Here is a 12983-nt window from a genome sequence, read left to right on the forward strand (position 1 = left end):
TTAGGCATGCACAAATATAAAATTTGGTTTGTTTCGTATGTTTAGGCTTAACATCCTTACGAAATACCGAGGTTATCAAGGAGAAGACTTTCGCTTAAACTGACATCGCTACTTGGTTTACGCATGAAAGAAGGGTTGTGGTTCGACCTAGAATTGAACATGGGACACCTTGATTAGAAGGTGAAAGGGAAACAAAACTATTGCGGGTGGTTTGATATCTGGAAACACCACCATGAAGTTCACACAATTCGCATTTTTCATTCTTTTTTATTTATTTTTTTGTGGTTTAACCCAGTTATTAAAAAAAAAAAAAGAAAGTTGGTGTAAACCAGCCAACCCTAAAAGTAAACACTTCTTTTAAAAGAATACACAAATAACTAGCAAAATAGTATGTAGTATTTTTACTTCAAAATATTCCATACCCTCTTTTTGAAACAAAATAAAATTAAAATAAAACATAAGAGAAATACTTAGATTTATATGATACACTTAAGGGCTGCACATCTAGAGCTTTTGGTTCTGTATATTCTTGAAATTCTACAGTTAAGTTTTATATAACCACTATCACGGTTTGCCCAATCCTCAAGTTTTCTGAATTTTTAACAAGAGGGATTCAACATATCATTACGGACCTCCCCCCCACCCAAAAAAAAACTACGGAATATATTTAAGTTAAGCTAAATACAACTGCACAACAGACATGACTGAGTGATTAGCTTTTGCGCTTCTATCGGGAAGTCCGGGATTCAACCAACACTCGACCACTCTGATAAAGCTTTTCTTCATTCCATCTGTGAATGTAGAAATAGTGCGTGTACTGTGAGTGGCCGATTTCCTTTCTTATTATTTTTAAATCGTTATTATTACTAATTATCAGCAGTGACGGTTTTGCGAAGGTTAGGGGGGCGGTCTTTCGGACTGAAGCCCGTTCCCTAAAGTTACGGAATGTCTGCAACAAATGAAATATCTATTAGTTATGCCTTTACTCAAAGCTCCCGTCAAATAAAAATTACGAATTTTTAGAAAAACTAAACATTAGTAAGAAAAACCCTTCCCAAAATACTTTTCTAAATCCGCCATTGATTCTCAGTATAAAATGATTTTTAAGGTTGTATCCGGAAGATTATTGCTAAACATACAAACGAAACGAAATATTAGTTATGCCTGTACTCATAAACTTCAAGCACCTCCCAAATAAAATTAGGACTTTTTAGGAAACGAAAATCAGAAAAATCCCTCCTAAAGTACTTTTCGAAATCAGCTACTGATTAGTTGTATAAATTGGTATTCAAGGTTGTGTCCGGAAAATTATTGCTAAATCACTTCACAGTATAACAGAAATGTGGAAATACGGTTTGACGGATATATGAAAAACGTACGCTTTGACGGATAAATAGTATGCGCTAGAAGCTAGAGTACTAAAAGCTCTTACAAATGAAACACGGATGACAAACTAGAGAAGAAAAAAGATGTCGATAACTCAAAAGTTAAAATAAAGTTAAATAGTCTCTAAAATTGCTCTCAAATACTACATTCTTCATGTTAGGTTTAATTCGTAAAACATGTGCTCCATCCATCTTGATGGTGAATTTCAGAGCGAAATATCGCATCTAGGTCATGGAATTCTTATCTAACTATAGAATATACTATAAGAAAGCTATTTAGATAGAAAAATCATGAAAATGAAAAAAGACAAAATTTCCAAAATTCTCGTTTTTTCCCAAAAAACCGGCTTTTATGTGAAAAAAACATCGATTGAAAAAAGCCGGCTTTTTTGCATCTCTACTTTCACCACATATCAACACAAGAGAAACAAAAGAGTACTGATATTGAGCACATTTCACACTAACGTACATGTAATGAGTGGTCACGAAAATAAGAAAACTGTAAGTTTTGTTTTACAACCAGCAGAAAATTGGTGTAGACATTGTAGACCAGATGGATAGTAAATATTCTGTCAAGGCTGTTAGAAGAAAATGGTCGGTATAGCTCTTTTATAACCTACTTGGTTTGGCCAACATAAACTCTCATATCTTATACAAGTGTATTACACATAGGCATATTAATAGACAGAAAATTGGAGAAGTTCTGTCTTCTCAAGTTGACAAAGGAACGTTCTGAGAAAGTGAGACCAAAGCGTGTTCGCGAACATTCCCCAGCTGCATCAACAACTTCTACAGGAAAAAGGAAGTAGTGCCAAATCGGGACATGTAGTGGAATCAGTGCATTGAAATTTATACCTATATGCCTCGATATAATACTATTATCAAAATTTTTATTTACTCTTGAAACTTGTACTCGTTTATGTGCTCACATCTTATATTTTTAAATAAATGCGTAACCTATTGGTATAATAAATGTTCCTGAGTTATCTTTTTTAAAAAATTTTAAGTGTACATTTATTCGCATATTGTCCAATATTTGGGGCCTGGGCGACCATGTTTTGATACCTGCTTAAAGCTACCGTGGATTCTAAAGCATATTAATTTTTATGTCAAGTCATATCAAGTCTTGGTTGCCAAAGGAACTATAAATTTCAACCTGAAAAACCTCTAAAATACAAGGGGTCAAAATGACTTCTTTGGTAGTTCTTGTATAAATAATTTTCTGGTAGTTCTAGTGTTGAAATAAAATGTATAATATTGATTTACATAGTTAAATATGTGTAAAGGTCTTGGTACCTACCCCGAACTGTCGTTGGTTGCCATAGTTTCAAAATATTCGACGAATATAAAATGTGAATTTAGAGTATACCGCCGCATGTTGGATATTTTCTTTAATCTCTGTAATATGACTAATTAACCTATGTAAATATCAACATTATACTATTGTTATACTAATTGCATGTAGCATGAAATTTAGGCAAGTCATCGTAACCATAATTTATCATTAAATTTACCCTCAAGTCCATAAACCTGAAATCCTCCTGTGCATTTACATTTCAATTTCATTAATCATATACGAATCCTCCAACCTGAACAGTTTTCCACTTCAGCAATTGTTGTTTTGATATGAAAGCAAAACCTCTTTGAACCTAGAAAATTCTCGTTTCTTTATATTGTGCGAATATAGCTACAAATATGTGCCCTACTGTGATCTAATTTGATAGTGATTTAAAAGGCTAGTAAATGGATGGGATAATAAATGGAATAACAAAATGAGTGACTACGTCACTGTGAAATTAGTGACAAACTTCGTTTCTTTAATCTCGTAGAATGAAAAATGTATAAATAAATAAGTTTACAAATTGAATATGTGTTGTTCACAAATTATAAGGACTAGTTCATATGCGTATATATAAATAAAATCAATTTAGGTACATGTACACCAGAAGGGTGCCTTACGAACGTGCGATATAAAAGGTCGTGTGAAAGTGCGAGAAGGAACTCGTTTTTTATCATCTCTTAAATTTTCTTTCTTTCCTTTCATATGAGATACAGACTCATTTTAACCATCATTTTAAGTTTGTTTTCCTTTCATACGAAATATCATAGAATGTGACTAGATTTTCAGATTTACATCTCATTTTACCAAATTTTATTATTTTTATCTTTGTGTTAATATCATACTGCTCTATTAGGTAAAAGTCAAGAAACACCCCTGTATGTAGAAAATTGCACACGTTTACAATTCCAATGTTTTATTAACGACGAAACGGTGATTGCGGTCATGATAAAATACTATAGTCCAGAGAATTCAAATTTAAATTTAAAACAAGAGATACAAACACGCAAGAATATGGAGGAAGTTGCCTTAAAAGTAATTCGAATCCTTAACTGGAACCTTGTTCCACAGACCGCTCTTTTTTCTGATTTACCGAAAGTATCTCCGTAACTTGTCTCTATTATACTCGGATTTACTCGTTTTACAGTTATTTCCAGTAACCTTGAGCGTCAGGGACACGAACACAGATACATCGAGGACATTTAATATCTGAAAGGTTCTCCCACCGGGAATCGAAACCGAGATACCGCCCTACTGAACAATTCTATGGGTGGTGTAAATGGTTCGTTACCAAATGAAGTAAGGTTGAGACGGACTACATCGTGCTCGTGGGTTTTCTCCGGACACTCCCACTTTCTCATTCCGCCAATTCGTTCATCACAATTCACTTATTTTAATCATGTTCTTCCTCAACCTAACAGGTATGATCGTAGGACATTATATATAAATATTTCATTTCATTTCATCTTCAAACGGTTAACCCAAACCAACCCGAACCGAAAAACAGGTGTTTAGTGTTCCTTTTTAACGTGTTTTCACAAAAGATATACAAAGGTGTAAAGAGAAAAAAACATTCGGAATCGTAATTCCATTCAAAAGTGAAAGAGAAGACACTCCTAATACCTTAACCTAAAATAATACCATTACATACAGTTTGGAACTCTTCCAAAATATGTTCGGATATTCTGAAAAGTGGCAATATAGTGTCTGGTTTCAAAAAAAAAACTGATTCAAATTACGGTTCGTTTTCTGAAATCGACGGACACATTTTGTTTCAATCTTAAACTGAACACAAACCAGTTAACCGGTTATTGGAAGCCTAGATTATAGTTGATGTTGCTATTCTCTCGTAAAATCAACTGCCATTAAATAGTTCAAATTTGGAGATAAAACCGTTATATATATATATATAACTATGGCCCCTATGGACCGTTATATATATATATATATATATATATATATATATATATATATATACAGAGAGAGAGAGAGAGAGAGAGAGAGAGAGAGAGGTGACAGTTTCAGAACAACACCGAGAACGTTTGAGAGGTGATTCCTAACACCAATATAGGATAAAAAGTACCGATCAACATTGGTGCAAAACTGGTTCCCTTCGGAGTTATAGGCTGCCGAAAACCTGAAAAAATCAACTTGGAAAGATAGAAATCTCCAAAACTATGCGATCTCTCGTACGTGTCCTATTCAAAAATCCATATTTTAGAATCCTAAAGTACTCACAAACCAAGTTTTATAGAAGTAATTTGTCTGCGGGAATTAATTTACTCAATAACTACCTCTATAAAAATTGTTACGGAAGTACCGTACGATTGTGAAATTTCGATATTTCGATAGGGCGCTTACCAATTCCTAAGTGAATTCTTGACCCGACTATGTAGGTGCCATAGTTTCGGAGCTATGAACCTTTAAAGTTCATTTCTTCATGTTTTCGGCAACCTATAACTGTGAAAGAAAGCATTTGTGCACCCAGGTTGCTCTATATATTTTGTCTTATCTTGACATCAACAATCACCTCTCAAATATTATCGGTGTTGTTTTCCAATATCCTATATATATATATATATATTTGGTCTAGGAATTAATTCGTGCGGGTGGACAAGAGATGGCGCAACGAACGGAGCGTCCCACAGTTCCGTGTATCCACACATGTGTTGCAAACCTTTGTCATCGCGTATCGTTCGTAGTATAGGGCAGTGGATTAAAGCGTCAACAACACCAGTTTGTAGTTAAGTGAACATGGCGCAATTTGTGCCTGATAAAGTGTTTTTGCGGGGTGTCCTGCTGCATTACTTTAACATGCAGAAAAGTGCGATTGAAAGTCATCGTATTTTGGTGGAAGTGTATGGTGACCATGCTCTAGCTGAGCCAACGTGTCAGAAGTGGTTTGCACGGTTTAGAAGTGGTGATTTCGGCTTGGCAGACCAAGAGCGAGCTGGACAGCCAAAAAAATTTCAAGACGAAGAATTGACAGCATTGCTCGAGCAGGATTCGTGTCAAACGCAGGAACAACTTGCAGCAGCATTAGGCGTTGATCAAACAACAGTCTCCAAACGCTTGAAAGCCATGGGAATGATTCAAAAGATGCCACATTGGGTTCCACATGAATTGAAAGACAGAGACGTTGAAAGACGAAAAACCATTTGCGAAATGCTGCTTCAACGACAGAGCAGAAAGGGGTTTCTGCATCGAATTATTACGGGTGATGAGAAGTGGATCCATTACGAGAACCCTAAACGAAAAAAGGCCTGGGTGAAACCAGGTGAACCAGGTCCATCACAACCAAAACGAGATATTCACTGTGCAAAGATTATACTGTGCATATGGTGGGATATGAAAGGTGTGGTGTACTATGAGCTGCTGCAACCGGGTGAAACTATGAATGGAGAACGTTATCGACGACAATTAATGCGTTTGAAGCAAGCTCTGGCCAGAACACGACCAGAATGGGAGAAAAGACATGATAAACTTATTGTTCAACATGATAACGCTCGCCCACATGTCGCAAAACCGGTCAAAACCTATTTAGAAAATGTCGGATGGGAAGTTTTACCCCACCCGCCGTATTCACCAGACGTTGCTCCTTCGGACTACTACTTGTTCGATTGCATGAACAACGATTTGATTGGACAGCGGTTTACTTCTTCAGAAGATATCGAAACATGGGTCTCTGACTGGATCGCTTCCAAGGATGAGGACTTCTTTCGCCACGGAATCCGTACATTGCCTGACAGATGGGCGAAAGTGGTGGCTAGCGATGGACAATATTTTTCTTAAGGTATTTATGTATTTTGTGTTTGTACTACAGCTTCAATGTGTGCGTACCAACCGCACGAATTAATTCCTAGACCAAATATATATATATATATATATATATATATATATATATATATATATATATATATATATACAATGGTCCATTTTTCTTTCCACCGAAATATCTCGAAAACGGTTGAACATAAATGAACTGAACAAAAATTCAAATAGAAAATACCATGGGCAAATAGAATGGTGTTGTCGCGGTGCCCCCCAGGGCCGCTCTTCAAGGGAGCCCAGGGCCATAGTTAAAATTTTTAATAAAAGCATTGGGGCGACGGACACCTCGTTAGATAGATCTTGAGAAAGCAATGTGACAAAAGATTTTTCATATCGGTCGCCGTATTCAAAATAGCCGCCAAGATATGTTACCTGTATCAGATAAACGTCCAGTACCACTAATATGAAAACGGTTGAACATAAAAGAACCAAACAAAAACTCAAATAGGAAAGCCATGGGGTAATCGAATGATGTTGTCGCGGTGTCCTCCATGGACGCAACAAAAATATGGATCAAGTGACACGTCGTTCGATAGATCTTCATACACTAAACTGCGTTGTGGCAAAAGATTGTTCATATGGGTCACCGTTTTCAAAATGGTCGCCAATACATGGTGCCTCTACCAGATAAAACGTCCAGTACCCTGGGGGAGGGGCACCGCGACATTACAATTCGATTTGCCAAATGGTATTTCCTATTTGAGTTTTTGTTCAGTTCATTTATATTCAACCGTTTTCGAGATATTTTCGTGGAAAGATTAAAATAGGCCACCTGTATATATATACTCTTCGATAATTCGTGTAATTTTCTACAGCACTGGAAGAAGAGAAGTTTTCACAATATTAATGTGAAATTTGTCATTCTTATTGAAAAATGTCTGATTTTTAAAACTTTTAACAGTAAATGAGAGAAAATCATTCTTTAGCACCTCTTTTGGTGAGTAAACAAAAAAGTTCATTTTCCTTACATGGAATATTCATTGTTAAACTTTTGAAGCAATTTTCTCTAATGATTATTGGTAAGGAATTTGAGACACATGAGTATTATTTACTTCAACATACAATAACACTCATCTGCAATGTTAGTATAGTCGTCTGGAATATTATTTTATGTGAGGCTCATCTTTTGTGGGGCAAGGGGCGTAGAAAGGTTGTGGGTGGATTGTTATCAAAATCCCAAGTTTTATTGTGGAAACGCCAGTGAGGGTCAGATTAATGATAAATTTCAGAGAATTCATATTCGGATGTTTCATGCATGTGTCAGTGACTGATATGGGACTAGAGTTCCCATCCAAAATTCACATAAAAATTCACATAAATATCCTTAGCACTGACACACGGGATTTTTTGGTCAATTAAGGTGAAAATTGACATTTTTGTAGTAAAAAGACGTATGCGGTTTTGAAATCTGGCTTGTTGTTTTGGTAAGGCAGCGCCTTAGGGTGTCACATGCGGCGAAGCATGTGATGGTGAATCCTTATAAAAACTCCAAACTTTATTTTGGAAAAGAGAATGAGCGTCAGATTAATCACAAATATCATAGAATTAATACTCCAATGCTCCTTGGCTGTGCCAGTGACTAATGTAAGGCTACAGCCTCTGTTCTAAAAACACATGAATAATTTACCATAAATAATCTTAGCACGAACATACCGGAAGAAGTTTTTTTGGGATCTATAATTGTGAAATTTGGTGCTATCGTACTAAAAAGGTATGAGATTTTGAATTTGAAATGTTATTTTGGCAACGCGCAGCCTTATGGGGACACAAGAGGCGTGATTTTTGACACAAAAATGCCAAATTTTAATCTAGAAATGAAAATGAGCATCAAATTAATTACGTATGACACTTAATTAATATTGTTATGCTCATTGCATGTGCCATGATTAATATGGGGCTACGCTCCCCCTTCCAAAATCCTATAAAAATGCACGATAAATATTCTTAGCATGGCTATTCGGGAAGAATGTAGATGACTTATTTATTTTATCATTTTGGGGACAAATTTCGTGATTTTCTTTACAAATCTCAAATCTACTATAAATGGTTATCTTCTATAAGTGTAACAGATTTTATATCTTTGTTGTTATGGTGTCTCTAGAATATAATGAAAGAATTTGCATTTGTTAAAAGAGAATTGCGACTCTTATTAGAGCACAAAATCACACACACACGAGTCTCCTACGTATTTTCTGCACACTTAAGCAAAACCAGCTCTAAATGGAACATAAAAACAACGGAAAATGCCACAGGAACTACAAAAAAGCACAAACAATTCGAAATGAAAAGTAACATTTTAAAACTTGCCAGTCTAGTAGGTTAGCTTGACATTTCAATATTGTCTTCTTTTTTCCTAAAGAAAACGTATCTTTTTCATAATTCTTACACAATAACTGTATGATCCCACTTTTTAGACAATAACATACTCGTATGTACTGCACACGTAAATTCATCAGGAAACCGTATAATATGGACACACGGTTGTAGTATAAACAAATCCCTTGCGAGGAATAAGAATCATTTCATGAAAATTATTCCTTCTTGAAAACAACACTTCGTGGCTCTATCATCATTAACCTAAGAGAAATACAGATAAATTCAACTTACTTCTATTCAGCATGCTCTCCTGAACGAGCAATACATAAAGTAATACGATTTACTGAAACCATTGTGAAGACCTCCAACGTATCTGGAGTGCTCATCTCTACTCTCTGTTTCAAGTTATATGATAGATATGTTGAAAAATGTGGTGGAGCCATCTGTCCATATTAGTAACTGGCACATGCAAGGAGCGTCGAAGTATTAATTCTCTGGCATTTTTAATTAATATGATGCTCACTCTCATCTCCAAAATAAAAATCGGAGTGTTTAAAAAGATTCACAATCATGCTGCATCCTCTAAGGCGCAGTCTTACCAAAATAGCAATCCAAATTTCCAAAATACATACCTTTCTCACTATAAGAATGCCAATTTTCACATTAATTGACCAAGAAAGGTTTCTTCTCCTATGTCCCTGCTAAAGATATTTATGCTGAATTTTTATGTGAAATTTTGAATGGGAGCTGTAGCCACATATGAGTCACTGACACTTGCAAGAAACATCGGAATATTAATTCTGTGAAATTTATGATAATTCTCAAGCTCACTGGCATTTCCAGAATAAAATTTGGAATTCATATAAAGAATCACCATCATATGTTTCACCACGTGTGCTCTTCTATGGTGATGCGTTACCAAAATAACATCTTATATTAAAATACACATAACTTTCTACTACAATAGCAACGAATTTCACATTAATTGATCCAAAAACCTTCTTCTTCTGAGAAATTCGCATCATCAAAAATACGTAGGACTCGTTCGAGATGTTGAAAATGTTCACCAAGATCCCGTGATAAACAAAGAACATCATCCAAATAAACAGTTACAAATGCACGAGTAGTCATATCGAAAAATTTGTTCATTGTCTCCTGAAAGACAGAAGGTGAAGCTCGGAGACCCTAGGAAGCACTTTCATACAGAATTGTCTTCCGAGAAAGACAAAATTGGTACACCCATATGAGTCTGGATGCAAGCCCAATCCATAATACAATGAAGTACAATCAAAAGATGAAAGTACTGTTGCTTCAGCTAGCCGTGATAATATATCATTTATAGGTTCAACTTGTAATTTTGAAGACACCAGTTTGGAATTCAGTTCTCGTAAATGTAAATCTAACACTGGTCTCACACCACCCGATGATTTTCTGACGCAATGCATCGGGTTTGTATAAGGTGAGGATCTTTCCTCAGCGATACCGTATTTAACCCATTTGAATAATTCCTCTTCAAATTCGGATCGCATTGCTTGAGGTACATTATATAACTTTCCTACCACTGGTTCTGTGTCAGTTAGTTGTATTTTGTATGGCTCAGTTTTTATCCGTCTAGGATATTCTGTGAACATACATCTAAATCGCAACAATAATTCTAATAACTTCTGTTTAACAGTTTCAGTCAAATCCTCTCTAGAGTTTACAAAAAGTTTTAGATCTTCCTCGGTAACATTTGTTTCGGGATTCATAATAATTTCGTTTTCTTCTGAATTAAATTTCATAGTTAATTCGAATATTTCCTTTAAATAGTTCCTTCTGGATTTAATGAAAGCTGGATAAAGCTCGGTTTAGACGTATCCAGTGTAACTAACTTATCATCATTATCTCTTAATCGAATAATTTGCCGTTCACTATCTATAACACATTTGAATTTTAGAAAAGGACTACCTAGAAGCATATCAGGTTTCATATTCTTTACAATAAACAATGGTACTTCAAAGAGATGATTCGATAGTCATAGATTGACAACTTGTAAGCCTCGTACATGAAAATTCTTACTTCCAGCGAGGGTTCTAAGATTATATTAGAAAACGGACGCAATTTTACCGAGGGTAATTTAGTCTGTAATTGGTTCCAGATCCGATCACTCAGAAGATTTAATTCTACCCCAGAATCTAATATACACATAAGAGGTATATCACCTATTGTACCATAAATAGTTGGGAACGGATAGCAATATTCTTATTTGTTTATAATATCTCCCTCTTGATCTTCTTCAATTACAAATGCAATTAGGTAATTTAAATCTGGTCGAATAAATAGTTATTATTATTAGCTGTTATACGAGAACCAGGGGTCATATGAACCTTCTCGCAACCGCCTTCCCCCTTCAAGATCGGTTGCGTGATGTGTTTCCCCGATCCAGATTTGTAGCAAGATTCGACATTTGGTTCGTACCCGGCATGGTGCTATTTACAGTACTACAAGTTGGCATCGAAGATGGAACATCAACTAAACTTCCCGTTTGAGTTCCTATAGTATTCAGTTGACGAAAGATAAGATGAGCGATTACGAGACCATGAATTATTCCTTGGAGGTTTATATTGTTTTCTATTATTATAGTTACTGTTTCTATAAAATTGGCCATTATTCCTCCTATTACAATTGCACGAAGCAGACATCATGTTCGTCATATTATAACCTGTCTGGGCAGAATTGTCTGTCTTGACTCTCTTGGCACAATTTACTCGTGGTGGACGAACGAATGTTTTCCGTGTTTCTCTAAATTCTTTATTAGAAGTATGACAGTCCTGCATATCAGCTAATCGGTGAGTAAATCTTCCACAGATTTGCTAGGATTAGCACGAAGTATCTTTCTGTCTTCTGGTGGGATGGCATTGAGAATAAGTTCCATTAATTCTTTTTCATCTACCGTGCTCACTACCTTCTGATATCGATCCACGAGTTTCCAGGCAAAATCAGCTAGCGAGAAATTTCGATTACGATCGTACTTCATATACTGAAGCTGACGTTTTTGCGCATCCTCCAACCTCGATGATAGGTACTGTCTTTTAAATATGTAGACAAAATCATCATAAGTCTGCAATTCATGGGCTATATTGCGAAACCAGGCACCTGCGGACTTAACCAGGCAACGCTGAACGATAATCATTTTTTCCCTATCTTTCAATTCGAACAAGTCCAGCGTCTGTGTTACTTCCTCCATAAATGCTCGAGCAATACCTACTTCACCTATTCGTCCCTCGAACTTAGGAAACTCACGCAAATCTCTCAACTGTATATTTGTTCCAATAAACGACATCACCGGCTTGGGTTTTGATACCGTATTCAAATTCCTTTCATTAGACCACACTTCAGGAATTTCCCGTAAATTTCTACAAGATGTAGATCCTGTTATAATAACATCCAGATTTATTTTATTTTGTATTATTTCTGGCGTCATGCTTGTTGGTTTAAACTACAAGAAATATTTTGGTTTACATTTAGATAACTGATACTATTAACAGTAGTAACCGTTGTACTAGCGGACGTTACGGCATTGGACACGCTAGGGGTAATTACAATATTCACATTAGCACTCTTTTCAATGTTTTCACTTCCTATTGAAGTATAGTGAACTTAGTATCCATCTCCCTACGTAAATATTCCACCTTCATTTTATTTTCCATTATGTCGCTCTTCCTGACCTCATTTTTCTTTTCTTTATGATCGATTCTCGCTTCTGACTTTTCTTGAATCGCTAGCATCACATCCATATTATTCTCAAGAGTAGCCATTTTTTGTCGTTCTCTTCTTTTAAATTCTCCATTTCCAATAACTTTACATCCGTTTGTTTCACGAAATTGTTGAAGTCTTCTCTCATTTCTCTCCGAAATTCACCTGCTTCCCTTTTTGTCTCTTTGGTGGAAGTTTGCACTTCACACTTTAATTCGTACAATTGTTTCAATATTATTTCAAATTTTTCTTCAATCCCTGTTGTTTGTTTTGTATGTTCTGAGGAAGTTCCGGGTTAACTTATATTTGCATTCTTCTGTTCAGCTTCTCTTGTTTTCTCATTATCTAAACCTTCATGTTCCTCTCCATGAACTGTT

The sequence above is a fragment of the Thermobia domestica genome, chromosome 7, assembly GCF_964235325.1.
Source record: "Thermobia domestica chromosome 7, izTheDome1.hap1.1, whole genome shotgun sequence".
NCBI lineage: Eukaryota > Metazoa > Arthropoda > Insecta > Zygentoma > Lepismatidae > Thermobia > Thermobia domestica.